The sequence below is a fragment of the Ailuropoda melanoleuca genome, chromosome 12, assembly GCF_002007445.2.
Source record: "Ailuropoda melanoleuca isolate Jingjing chromosome 12, ASM200744v2, whole genome shotgun sequence".
NCBI classification, from domain to species: Eukaryota; Metazoa; Chordata; class Mammalia; order Carnivora; family Ursidae; genus Ailuropoda; species Ailuropoda melanoleuca.
The window spans coordinates 56,181,844-56,195,261 of record NC_048229.1 but is presented as its reverse complement, the minus strand read 5'-3'; positions in this window follow the sequence as shown (position 1 = coordinate 56,195,261).

Below are 13,418 nucleotides of genomic sequence, written 5' to 3'. Positions count from 1 at the left end.
AGGCAGGGGGAGTGAGAGAGGGAGAAGCAGGCTTCCCGCTGAGCAGGGAGCCCAATGCAGGGCTTGATCCCAGGACCCTGGGATCATGCCCTGAGCCAAAGACAGATGCTTAATGACTGAGCCACCCCGGCGCCCCGGCAGTTTCTTATAAAGTTCTGTATATACGTTATCAGACAACATAGCAATCCCACTTACAGGTATTTACCCAAGTGAAATGAAAATCTATGTTCACACAAAAACCTGTACACAAACATTTACATCGTTTCCATCATCTTTGCCAAAAACTGGAAACAACGAAATGTCCCTCAACTTGGGAATGGATCAACAAACTCTGGTACTGCACACAGTGATACACTGCTCAGCACTTTTTTTAAAAAGAACTGATACATGCAATAAGGTGGATGAATCTCAAATGCATTATGCTAAGTGAAAGAAGCCAGAGCCAGCATGTTACATACCATAAGATTCCATTTATTTAATATTGTTATAAAAACATTATAGAGGGGTGCCAGGGTGGCTCAGCTGTTTGAGTGTCTGACTCCTGGTTTCAGCTCAGGTCATGATCTCAGGGTCATGGGATCCAGCCCCGCATTGGGCTCCACACTCGGCAGGGAATCTGCTTGTTCCTCTCCGTCCCCCTCTGTCCCTCCCCCTGCTTGTGCTCGCTCTCTCTAAAAATGAATAAATAAAATACTTCTTAAAATTACAGGGGCAGAAAATTGATGGAATGGTTGCCAATAGTTAGAGAAAGGGGTGAACTAAAAAGGAGCACAGGGGAGTTTGAGGAGGGGGGATCTGTTTTATATCTTGATTGTAGTAGTGGTTACAATTATATACAACTGTCCACACAGAACTGTACACTATAAAGGGTGGATTTTACTGTATATAAATGATAACATTTTTTAGAGGGGAGGGGGCAGAGGGACAGGGAGAGAGAGAATCCCAAGCAGGCTCCATGCTGGGCTCAATCTTACAACCTGAGATCGTGACATGAGCCAAAATCAAGAGTTGGACGCTTAACCAACTGAGTCACCCAGGTGCCCCTAAATGATAACATTTTTAATGGAAAATGTTATTGTCATGTAGTAACAAATGAGGGGAACTAACCGCAGAAATTTTTAAACCCTTGAAATTATAAATAAAATATTGACAATACATAGAGCACTTACTAGCTGACAAATGCTCTACAAAATTCTCTCTAATCCTTACAGGAACCCTTCAAATATTTACCATTATCCTTACTATCAGATTAAGACACTGATCTTCAAAAAAATAGGACCTCCTAGTGAATTATGGAGCAAAACCCCAATTCCAAATCTTGGTTTAAAATCCAAAATAAGGGGCCCCCGGTTGGCTCAGTTGTTTAAGCATCTGACTCTTGATTTCGGCTCAGGTCATGATCTCAGGGTTGTGAGATCAAAACCTGAGTCAGGCTCCGGGCTGGGTGGGGAGCCTGCTTAAGATTCTCTCTCTCCCTCTTCCTCTGACCCTTCACCCATAAAAATTAAAACGAGTAAAAATAAAATCCAAAATAATTTATTGCATCCAAAATAAAAAAGTGTCTCCACTTTCACTTTCAAAAGATCGGCTCATATGAACTTGAATTAAGACCTAAAACTTTTAGTTAGCTATAGGCCCATATTGAGCCACCTTTGAGCTATTGGATAGTAAGCTAGATAAATGAAGGAGTCCTATACCAGTCAGGCATCTGGAATACGGTCTCCACATCTGGGGAAGTAGTGTATATCCAAAAATGGTACCCACTGTATAGAAAAGGGTTGAAAAACCAAAACGTTGAACTTGTTGAAATGAAGTATATCACAGATGATAGTCCCTCTGAGTCTTCCTTAGTCTTCTGTAGTTTCAGAAACTGTAATAAGGATAAATGGGAAGTGACGTCAAGATTTTGCCCTCATGTTGCAATTGCATATTTTCTCATAAGCATGCAATGTAGAATGAACTCTGAAAACAGGGTGAGAGTCCCATTTCTTAAGGCATTCAAGAAGAGACTGCATGGCCACAAACCAAGCATACTGGGGATAAGTTAGATGTCTAGGCTTCAGAAAACCGGGAGGCAGATGACCTCAAGTTTATCTTCCAATTGATTTCACTGTTCTTTGTGTGAGTCTTTCTACCAGGTTCTTTTTTTNCCTTCATTCTTCCCTTCCTTCTCCTACCGATCTTCCTGCTATTTCTTATGTTCCATAAATGAGTGAAACCATATGATAATTGTCTTTCTCTGCTTGACTTATTTCGCTTAGCATAATCTTCTCCAGTCCCGTCCACGTTGCTGCAAATGTTGGGTAATCGTTCTTTCTCATGGCTGAGTAATATTCCATTTCTATACCAGGTTCTAATGTGACTGAGTTTGTGGGAAAACATATTACCACTTTTTAGAATTCATTCTAGACATATTTTTCTTTGTAATATTAGAAGATAATTTTTTAATTCTCATTTTTAGAAAAAAAAGACTGTATCTAAACAAATTCAAGCAGGAGCCATGTGTCCATTTGTAATCAATTTCCAAGAAAAGTGAGTCCTACCTTCTCTCAATAATCCCCTCCAGCAGGTTCTAATCATGATGTTCCAAATTTCTTTCCTAAGGTAACCAAAAATTCTTCCTGATATTTCTCATGTACGTGCCTGGGCTAAAACTCAGTGGGCTAAAAGAGATTGAAATAGTAGTTCTGGTAACTAAAGCATGACCCCACAAAAGTTACCCAGGCCTTCTCATCACCAAAGCCGATCAATGTAGAATACAAGAATTGCTATCAGGTCACAGGTCAGGAATCAGACCAATCAAAACAACGTCAGAGCTCAATAAGAAAATCAGAATACTAGGAAAATCTAAGATCAGATCCAGCAGAAGTTGATGGAGAAGTAAGGTACTAGGGGTCTAGGGAGAAAGGAGAGGCAAGAAAGGAAGAGCCTTAGCAGGCACTGTGCTACTATGGGCATTGTTTCTTTAAACCTTAGAACAAGCATATGAAGTAGGTAATCACATCTCTATTTTACAGATGGAACTACTGAGGCCTAAAAGATCAATTAACTATCCTAAAGCCACAGAGCTGATAAACAGTCACATTTTACCAAGGTCTGCCTGATACTAAAGCCCAGACCTTAAGTATGTTAGTAGCTCTCAACTCAGGGTGATTTTGCTCTCCTCTCCCCAACCTGGGGGACATATAACAATATCGGAAGAAATTTTTGGTTGTCACAACTGGCGGCAGAGAAGAGGCACCTGACATCTAGTGCATGGAGGCCCAGGATGTTGCTAAACATCTTACCAGGGGCAGGGTTGCCCCCACAACAGAGAATTATCCAGCAGAGAATGTCAACAGTGCCAAGTTTAAGTAATCCTGCGTTATGCCATGGGGTCCATGGAAGAAAACTTTCAGGATAAGGCACTTCATTGGGACCTGTTTCCATAGTCTTGGTCCTGGTGCCATCCCTTTCCCAATATTACAGACACAGCCTGAGGTCACCACATGTCTGATTTCTGTCCTTTGGGAAATAGGAGGTTGGGGTGATACAGAGGAAACTTTTTAAAAACACAGGTGACTGTTGAATTGAAAGAGGGATTTTGGAAAGTCTGACCCCGGTTCAAGAAGACAATACACAGAGCCCGTACCTGCATGTATCAAGCAGCATGAAGCCCTGAGTCTCTGAGGCAGGGCCAGCATGGGGATGGGAATTATGTTCCCATTATCCACAAAGTGAACATTTTCCTAACAATAATGCAGTGATTTCAGAAGCAATTTTAAAAACAAGAATCTTTCCCCCAAACTCTACCACTTTTCTGATTTTTGTCAGCAACAAAGAATTCAGCTTCCAAAAGCAGGCTGCATCTCTGAATATTAAAACTCCCACCTTGGGAAATTTTTTAAGCCTTCAGACAACCCCTTTTAAAGTTATAAATGAAAGTCACTCAACAGACTATAGTGCTCTTGGGCCCCTTTTATCTCCTGAAGAAAGACAACACAGTGAAAACTTAGGAGCCAGAGACCAAATTACTGACCTTGAATCACCTTCCACACCACATCTGGCCCAACCAAGATAGGGGATTAAAAGCTTTAACTAGGAGCAACAGCAAATGATGTAATTTGATGATATAAAGAAATCCATCAAGGGAGAATAAATGGCTAGATTGTATTATTCACAGAACTCTTAGAGTTTAAAAAGAGGCTAAATTTGCCTTCAGCTAAGTCCTTTCATGCTAAAAATCAACCATTCCACTTTCCCCTCCTGCCCAGAGTACAAGCAATTCCAGGACCAAAGAACTGGTCCACTGGAGCTTGGACTGCCTTAATGGGTTTATTATTTATCTGCTGAGACCTGCATGGGTGAACCCCTACATCACTCCCCCCAACTTTTTTGCTCTGATTTCCCTTTTTTATGATGGTTATTATTATGGCACACTGATATCTATTCATCCACATCTTCAATACGAGTTTCCGTGTTCCTCCACCCCAGCTGCACTTCCTGTGCCTGCCAACTATGAAACTTTCAGAATTGTCATCAAATCCAAGCATCAAGGGTCTAATGCCCAAAACTTTACCATAGCAAAAAGGCACCATAGAACTTGCTTTGTAGCATTTTCCTTGGGACTCACAAATTGCTATCTTTATGCCTAAACCTGCTTCTTGTTGCCTTACTTTCTCCCTAACTCCTGACCATAAGCATGAACTATCCATTCTCAGGCACTCATTATATACCTGGCACTGTACTAGGTGTTTTATGAACACAGTTTTATACTGTCCTTACAGCAAACCTATGAGGTAAGTACCATTACCTCTTTGTTATGGGTGAAAAAACTAAGGCTGGAGAGTTTCAGTAACTTATAAAAGGTAACACAAAAAGTAAGTGGCAGGTTTACTCTTAAGTCTGTCTGACTCCGAAAACCATTTTTACTACACAGCATACAAGATTTAAGGGTGAAAACACTAAAAAAAGTTAATGGTAGTTAAGGTGATGGCTAATTTTATGTCTTTCTTCATTATTGTCTATATTTTTTCAATATTTAAAATTGGGCATACAAAATAGAGTAACAGAGACTGGATTCACTCTTACATCTAAAACAACAAAAAACAGGTGAAATATGTGAAATAAAAGTTTTCAAGACACTGGACATTGGGCAACAAAGGCAGTGATCCCTGACAGATGGGAAACAATTAAGGTTTGCCTCAGTGCACTCTCTTAAGAGAGTGTCCAGACCTCTGCACACAGAGAAGAAACCAGGCAGGACATGGCAGACTCCCTGAGTTGAAAATCTAAGAGTCCAGGGAAACCAAAGTGCCTGGAGTTCATAGCACACAGCACCAGTGAGGAAGGAAGTATACAGAGAAAGAATTCCAGACATCTACAGAGGGTACTCTTCAAGTGTTTAATGAATTCTGATTAATACATGCATGTGAAGAAACAGCCTGGATCAGGGAAAAAACTACCTAAAAAGATAAAATTATCCAGTGTTCAAAGAGGGCTGGGAATAGTACCTATTCCCACCAACCAGACTAAAAAGCCACATGACTCACAGGTCATGGAGTAGAGGACACAGTACAGTCTTATCTCAGTAATGGAAAATAATTAGCCCTGGAGAGTTCTGCTCAAGTCCCACCTAATATTTCCTAAAAGCAATATCCAAAAGCATCAAACTATTCACAAGTAACTAAGTGTGTCCCAGAACAAAACTCAAAAATATTTATAGGGATACAAAAAATATCCAGCCTTCAGTAAGGCAAAAAAAGCAATATCTAACAGCCAATCAGAAAATTAACAGACATGCAAAGAGGTGAACAGATACAATCATAATGAGGAGAAAAATCCATTGAAACTGACTCAGAAATGTTAGCAAGACATTAAAACAGTATACCTGTATTCCATATGTTTAGAATTTGAAGTACAAGCATGAAAGATATAAAAATACCCAAATCAAACTTCTAGAGATAAAAAACATATTGGATGAAAGTAATGGAAGATTAGACATTGCAGAGAAAAAAAATAGTGAAGGTGAAGATACAGCACAGAAATTACTCAAAATATACCACTGAGAGAAAAAAAAGTCCAGCAAAATTAAAAAAGCATCCATGAGATGTGGAACAACTTCAAACAGCCTAGATGAGTAGACAGAGTCCTAAAAGGAAAAGAGAAGGGGGAAAAAAATTGCAGAAAATTTTCCAAATTTGATGAAAAGTATAAACCCACGTATCAAAGATCAAATGAATCCCAAACATAAGAAACATTAAAAAAAAAAAAAAAACTACAGCAAGGTACACCGTAATCAAATTGTTCACATCAGTAGTAAAGAGAAAACCCTAAATTCAGTTGTTGAAAAAAGACATGTTATGTAGAGAAAATCAAAAATAACAATGACAGATTTTTTCGTTGGAAAGAACACAAGGGAGAAAACAGCAGAGCAACATAATAGAATTCTATACCCAGCAAAAATATCTTTCTAAATGAAAGGAAAGCAACATGGATGAAACTTGCAAACATTATGCTAAGTGACAGAAGCCAGTGACAAAAGTCCACGTATATTATTTTATTGTGTGAAAATGTCCAAAATAAGGGCGCCTGGGTGGCTCAGTCAGTTAAGCAAGTGCCTTTAGCTCAGGTCATCATCTCAGTGTCCTGAGATTGAGCCCCATGTCAGGCTCCCTGCTCAGCGGGGAGTCTGCTTCTCTCTCTCTTCCTCTCCCTCTGTCTCTCCCCCCTGCTCATGCTCTCTCTCTCTTTCAGATAAATAAATAAAACCTTTTTTAAAAAGAAAAAGAAAATGTCCAAAATAGGCAAAACTTTACAGACAGTAAATTAGTGGGTACCTAGAGCTGGGGGGTTGGGCAGAAGGGGATTATAAATAAAAGGAAAGGATTTCTTTTTGATGTGATAAAAATGTTCTAAAATTAACTATGATAATGGCTGTACAACCCTGTGAGTAAATCAAAGACCACTAAATTGTATCCTTTAATTGGTGTGTGTATGGTGAACTACATTTCAATAAAGCTGTTTATTATATGAAAGGAGGAATTTTAAATTGTTCAGAAATACAAAAGTCAAAAAAGTCATCACTAGCAGACCCATACTACATGTTAAAAGAAGTTCCTTAGACAGAAGGAAAATGATACTACATGGAAATATGGATCTACAAAAAGGAATATGAAGAACACCAGAAATGGTAACTGCAAAAGTAACTATTTTTTTCTTATTATTTATTTAAATATCTCTAAGGAGGAATTTTAAATTGTTCAGAAATACAAAAGTCAAAAAAGTCATCACTAGCAGACCCATACTACATGTTAAAAGAAGTTCCTTAGACAGAAGGAAAATGATACTACATGGAAATATGGATCTACAAAAAGGAATATGAAGAACACCAGAAATGGTAACTGCAAAAGTAACTATTTTTTTCTTATTATTTATTTAAATATCTCTAAGGAGGAATTTTAAATTGTTCAGAAATACAAAAGTCAAAAAAGTCATCACTAGCAGACCCATACTACATGTTAAAAGAAGTTCCTTAGACAGAAGGAAAATGATACTACATGGAAATATGGATCTACAAAAAGGAATATGAAGAACACCAGAAATGGTAACTGCAAAAGTAACTATTTTTTTCTTATTATTTATTTAAATATCTCTAAGGAGGAATTTTAAATTGTTCAGAAATACAAAAGTCAAAAAAGTCATCACTAGCAGACCCATACTACATGTTAAAAGAAGTTCCTTAGACAGAAGGAAAATGATACTACATGGAAATATGGATCTACAAAAAGGAATATGAAGAACACCAGAAATGGTAACTGCAAAAGTAACTATTTTTTTCTTATTATTTATTTAAATATCTCTAAAAGAGAACTGTTGAAACAAAATTGTTAACAGTGTATTTCAGGTTTATTATACTTATATAAATGTAAAGTGTATGATCATAAAAATATAAATTCTGGGAGGGGAGAATAGAATTGTACTACTGTAAATTCCTGTACTATACCTGAAGTGATAGAATATCATCTGACAGTAGATGTGTTCATTTAAGACGTATACAATAAACAATAAAGCAATCACTAAAATGGCAACACAAAGGGTGGTAGATAATTACCCCAAAAGGAGATAAAATAGAATCATAAAAATTAATCTAGGGGTGCCTGGGTGGCTCAATCGTTAAGCGTCTGCCTTCGGGTCAGGGCGTGATCCCGGCGTTCTGGAATTGAGCCCCACATCAGGCTCCTCCACTGGAAGCCTGCTTCTTCCTCTCCCATTCCCCCTGCTTGTGTTCCCTCTCTCACTGGCTGTCTCTCTCTCTGTCAAATAAATAAAATCTAAAAAAAAATGATAATAATAATAATAATCTAAAGGAAGGCAGAGAAAGAAAAAGAAAACAAAGAACAGATGAGACAAAAAATAATTAGCAAAATGGCAGGCTTAAACCCAATCAGATTGGTAATCACATTAAGTGAAAATGCTTCAAATACACCAATTCAAGGCAAATATTCCCAAATAGAAATAGACAAACAGATCTGTAGAACAGAATAGAGAGCCTTGAGGCAGACCCACAGATGAATGGAAAAATTATTTGATTCTTTTAAAAAAATATTAAGGTGATTCAATGAAGAAAATAGTCTTCCAACAAATGAAGATCAAACTATTATATAACTACATACAAACAGAACAAAAATAATTTCGATATATATCCCATACCATATATAAAAATTAACTCGTTTGGATCCAAATATAAAATTTAAACTTCTAGAAGAGTACATAGGAGAAAATCTTTGTGTGACCTTAGTTTAGACAACGATTTGTTAGATATGATACCAAAAGCACAATCCATAAAAAAACAAATTGATAAACTGAACATCATGAAAACTGAAAACTTCCATTCTTCAAAAGTCACTATTGAGAGAATTAAAAGACAACCCATGGGGCACCTGGGTGGTTCAGTTGGTTAAGCATTTGTCTTCAGATCGGGTCATGATCTTGGGGTCCTGGGATCAAGCCCCTCATTGGGCTCTGCACTCAGCTGGGAGTCTGCTTGTCCCTCACCCACTTCCCCTCCCCCTGCTCTTGCACTCCCTCTCTCTGTCTCTCAAATAAATAAAAACTTAAAAAAAAAAAAAGACAACCCACTAATTTGGGGAAAAATTGAAAAGCATATATCTGATAAAGGACTTGTTTCCAGAATATATTTTTTAAAAACTCTCAAGTGTCAAAAATAAGAGAACAAACAACCCAATTTTTTAAATGGGCAAAAGATTTAAGCAAACACTTCAGCAAAAAAGAAACATGAATGGCAAATAAGCACATGAAAAGATGTTCAACATCACTAGTCACTAAGAAAATACAAATTAAAACCACAATGATACAGCTCTATACACTTTAATTTAATGGCTTAAACTTAAAAGAGTAAACATACCAAGTATTGGCAAGGACTCAGAGGAACTGAAACTCTCAAGAACTGCTGGTGTGAATGTGAAATGGCACAATCACATTGGAAACAGTGTGTGTTATATCCACAAAAGAAAATACTACTTAGCAATAAAAAGAATGGTCTATTGATATACACAACACGAATGAAGCTCAAAGTTATCAGATCGATACAAGAAGGCAGATGAAAAAATTTTTAACTAAAAAGTTTTCTAAAACCAATTGCATACTGTGCAATTCTATCTATATGAATTCCAGATAATGTAAACCAATATAGTGCAAAAAGCAGATCATTCATTGCAGGGGCGGGAGGCAGGGGACAGGATGAAGAGGGACAAGAAGAATTATTAAGAGAAATGAGAAAAACTGGGGTTATGACTGATATGTTCACTCTCTCAATTGTGGTATTGGGTTCACAGGTATATACATATGTCAAATTTTATTAAATTACATACTTTAAACATGTGCCATATATTACTATATGCAACAACATATAATTTAACATATAATGTTAATTAATAATTTATATAATTATGCCTCAATGAAAATGGGCACATGATATTTTATAATGATAAAGCCTTAAAACATATCTTACTAAATCTAAAGAATTATCTAAAGTAGAAGGAATTTCAGGGGCACCTGGCTGGCTCAGGTGGTGGAACATGTGACTCTTGATCTCAAGGTTGCAAGTTCAAGCACCATGCGTAGAGATTATTTTTAAAAAGTAAAATCTTTTAAAAAATAAAAATAAAAAATATGGGGCTCCTGGGTGGTTCAGTCCATTAAGCGACCAACTCGATTTTGGCTCAGGTCATGATCTCAAGGTCATGAGTTCAATCCCCATGTCAGGCTCCATGTTCAAAAGGGGGTCTGCTTGAGATTCTCTCTATCTCCCTCTGCCCCTCCCCCCGAGCTCATGCACGAGCTCTCTCTCCCTAAAATAAATTAAAAATCCTTAAAAAAAAATAAAAATAGAGGGACACCTGGGGGGCTCAGTCGATTAAGCATTTGCCTTTTGCTCAGGTCATGATCCCAGGGTCCTGGGATCAAGTCCCACATTGGGCTCCTTGCTCAGCAAGGAGCCTGCTTCTCCCTCTTCCTGCCACTCCCCCTGCTTGTGCTTGCACTCTCTCCCTCTCTCTCTGGAAAATAAATAAATAAAATCTTCAAAATAAAAATAGAGTAGGGGCCCCTGGGTGGCTCAGTTGTTAAGCGTTTGCCTTCGGCTCAGGTGATGATCCCAGGGTCCTGAGATCAAGCCCCACATGGGGCTCCCTGCTCGGCAGGAAGCCTGCTTCTCCCTCTCCCACTCCCCCTGCTTGTGTTCTCTCACTCGCTGTCTCTCTCTGTCAAATAATTAAATAAAATCTTAAAAATAAATAAATGAATAAATAAATAAATAAAGTAGAAGGAATTTCAGTTGCTATATTAGAGGGAGATATTTTAGGGGAAGTGGAATCTTCAGTTCCTATAAGTCCTAAAAGTCTGGCATGGCTAAAATACCTTATAGGCCAGACCACATCTTGAGGTAATCACTTATTTATCTATCTTATGAGTACTAACAGGAGTAAAACCTAAAATGAAAATCTACAGAATTTCAAGAGGTTTATTTCAAGCATCCACACAAGGACTCTTCTTCTCTTGAGACCATAAAACATAAGACAAGGCTCCTTCAACACTGGCCCACATACCTGAAACAACAACCAAAAAAAAAAAAAAAAAAACTGATTTCAATAGATAATGCCCTGTGCTAATGTTTCTTTTCAATTCCCAAGAGATTCCATCACAATCATGAGGATTCCCTTGAATCATTTCAGTAGTATTGGGGGTCTAATTAAAAGCTGCCATCCCGGGGAAGTCTCCTGTAATCAATTTCATTCACCTTTGAGCACTTCAAAACTGTCTTAGCTCTCTTGTAAGCAAAACCATAACAATTACCAGAGATTTCCATGACTGAATCCCTCTCTGTGGTCAACTAATTGCGCATGCTTGCAAGAGAAACTGTGTGGGATAGTGGGCGTGGATCCATGCAAACCCTCCCCAAGGGCATAGAAAAGAAGCAGACATTTAGAAATTCTATATTCTTGTTTCAAAAGTTGATATTCTCTTTTTTGGGGGGGTAACCAGGGGGGAGAATGGAAGAGAAACAGAAGTAACTGGCTATATTATTGAAATCCCTTGGGAAAAGGGACCAGGTGTGGAGATCAGAAAGGGGGCTTTTACTTTTTACTGTATACCTTATAGCATTTTTTACATTTTCTAACTCTTTATGTTTGTACCTCTTTTCCATCAGCAGGGGTATCTGTGGGATTTAAGATCCTTTCCTATTCATTTTTATAATCCTTTGTATCGTATCTTTTAGTAAGTGTAATTTTTAATAACGTTCATCTTCCATTGTTCCTGGGTCGACCCAGAACCAGAAGAGATCATAGAGATCTCTTAATCCAAGACCAACCATTTTACAGATGGAAATCCTGATGCTCAGAATAGGGAACCAGTCTCCTCCAGTCTCCACCCAGTATCTGTTATGACCAGTTCAGGATCTAAGGCCACCTGACTTACAATACATTCTACCAAATGTCCCTTCTGCACTTACATATTAATATTCCATAATAAACTTCTTAAAACTCGAAGTGCACCAATTTTCTGGAAGCTGCACCTTGAAAGAAAATGTACCAAAGTGGAAAACTCAAAAGAGAAGTAATTGCAGGAATTTAAGAAGGTTAGTTAGGGGAAGTTTTCTTGTGACCCCCGATTTTCTTTAAAGCGACCTTATGAGGAAGGGGTGCGGAACATGTTCTGTGTGGCTCTAGAAGGAAAAGCTAGGTCCCATGAAAGGAAGTCCAAGAGGGCAAATGCCTGTGGTCCAACTATCTGCAACGGAGCATATGTGTGCATGTGTGTGTGCTCGCACACAGTGATTTGGGGACTAACATGCCAGCTATGTTGGAGAAAGAACTAGACATGAGAAGAGGGATAACCTGGATGTACTTCAAAGTCTTTTCCCCTAAGGGCCCAGGCCGGAGTTCTACGCACTGTGGTTGCACCTAGGCAAAGGCCACCTTATTAGATCATTCCTTTCCCTTGCCTCCTTTCATCTGGAAGACACTGCCTCATCCCCTACAGGTCTCCCCATGAAATAAATGAGTTACAGTTGGCTTCAAAGAAATAGAACCTTAAATCGACAGCAACGATTACTGGGCAGGTAAAGCAAAATTAAACAACTGGGACCCTCAAATAGCCAAGGATCAGAAAATTCCCAAAGAGAACTAGGCAATGCTCAGAAAATGGCACGGCCTATTTGGTACATCCCAATCTTTCCATTTCATTACACTATCAGTCTCACTGGGATTTTGTTGTTTTTATTTTTTGTCTGTTTTCGTGGGGGTTTTGCCCTCACTTTAAAGCATCTTGTCAGTTCAAAGAACAGCAAAGCAGCTGAAATGATCTTAGCCAAAGGGCGGTGGGTCTTCAATGCAATGTTAAACAAATACAGCTTCTAAACTTCCTTAGGGCAAGATTCACCCTTCTGTGAGGAATAAAGTAAGAGGTGAGAGTGACCAGAATGACAATTGGGCTGAACACTGAGTATGATCAAAAAAAAATTATTTTAACTCATGGGTAAGTTTTCTTATTAACTTATTTACATATATAATGGTTTTATACACACACACACACACACACACACACACAAACACTCTGTGTGAAAAACGTGAGATTCAGCCAGACAGACAAGGCCTTTGAACTTTGGTAAAGTGACCCTGCCTTCGGAGTCTCAAGTTCACCAAGTGTAAAATGGGAAAAATAATACATTTCTGCTGGTCACCTTCATATTAAGCTGGTTGCAGGTATCCTTACTTAAATAATACAAAAGACCCTCAAGCTCGGCATGTCTAAACCATATTCTCCCTTCTGGGAGCCTATGCAATATTCCGAAGTTCTCTGTTCCTACTGCATCACCACACACATAGCCATAAATCTGAGTCATACGAAATCTGTCA